At 21.3% G+C, this 1,435-nt stretch overlaps 1 protein-coding gene across 5 annotated transcripts in view; it reads right to left on the minus strand.

Annotated features, from left to right (window-relative positions):
• LOC117169177 (DNA-binding protein D-ETS-3-like) overlaps positions 1-1,435 on the minus strand; it is a 600,266-nt gene that overhangs the window by 540,628 nt on the left and 58,203 nt on the right. The window lies entirely within an intron of this gene.

The following is a 1,435-nucleotide window of genomic DNA, read 5'->3' on the forward strand; positions in this document are numbered from 1 at the left end:
ATGATAATATTATAATTTTGTTATATTATAATAGTCTTATTTATATCTTGATCCGCATTTGAAAGAAATTAAAGAAATTGGCGAGTTTTGAATTCATCTCGTTTGGATAAAAACTCAATTATTTGATTGAAATATTAATTTTTTTTTTGTAAATGCAACTATATTATTAAACATTTTAATCATAATTTTTGGGTGGAAATACTCTTTTTGTTTTTAAAATTAAATAATTTCATTGAAATTTCATGTATTTTGTTGGAAATTGACCTTGTTTAGTAGAAATTTAATCTTTTTAACTGAAAATGTATCATAATAAATTCAACTTTTTGTAGATAAGTCTGTTTGTAGATAATTCCTGTTCCAATTCAAAATTCAGGATGAAATTAGAAAATTCAAAATTTTAAATCTGAGAATGATTTTTTTCAGGAGGAAATCTTTTGAATTTTAAACTTTTAAAACTGAAGCTTGACAAATTTTTAATTCAGAAATATTTCATTTAAACGTTCAATAATTCATAAGTATGAAACACATACTTTTAACACCTTTTAATTTTACAATTTTTTAGATTAAATTATTTTAAAATACGAAATTACCGTTTAAAAATTTTTATGACTAACATTTTAGAGATTTCTGGTTAAAAAATTCAAATTACGCTATTATTTTTAAGGTTCAAAATGATAATAATTCAAAAAAATTTCACTTTACAAAATTAAAAATTGAACGAAAAAAACTAATTTTTTAATTAAAACTTTTTAAAATAAAAGTTACATTGTTTTTATTTTAAGTTGTTCCAGATTAATATTTTTGCATTGTTATTTAGAGATAAAAATTTTAGTTTGCCAAATGAAAATGTTAGGAATTAACTTACTATCAAAATAATTGTATTTTCAACTAAAAAAAAGAGAATAACAAATTTCCAGCAAAATAATTACATTTTCAACTAAAATGATAAATCTTCAACAAATAAAGTTTAAATTTTTAATTAAAAACTGTTGAGCTCATCCAAAAAGATATTAATTTTACACAAGAGTTGTCTTTTCAGTCAATAAGGATTTTTTTTTAATTGTTGAATTTCAAAGCCAAAAAGATGATGTTTTTACAAAACAGTGTAAACTTATTTCTAAACGGAATAGTTCAAGGACTTCTGGTTAAAAAATATAAACTTACTTGCAATGCTTTGAATTGAAAAATAAATAAATAAATTTTTTAATGTTAAAGACTGAATCATTTTGATCAATAAAAATGGATTAATTACAATTCGTTTTTAATTGGAAACATTTTAAATTATAAATTGAATTCGTTTATTTTAAGTCGCTTTATATGATTAATTTTTACATTTTTATTTATACAGTCTGTCAAGTTAAAGCGTGGGTGGCTTTACTCGCAGTCGGTAAGGTGTATCGACATGATTTTGGTGTCAAAATATTAAGAAGAGCTC

This window comes from Belonocnema kinseyi, chromosome 3 (assembly GCF_010883055.1).
Source record: "Belonocnema kinseyi isolate 2016_QV_RU_SX_M_011 chromosome 3, B_treatae_v1, whole genome shotgun sequence".
In the NCBI taxonomy this organism is placed as follows: Eukaryota; Metazoa; Arthropoda; class Insecta; order Hymenoptera; family Cynipidae; genus Belonocnema; species Belonocnema kinseyi.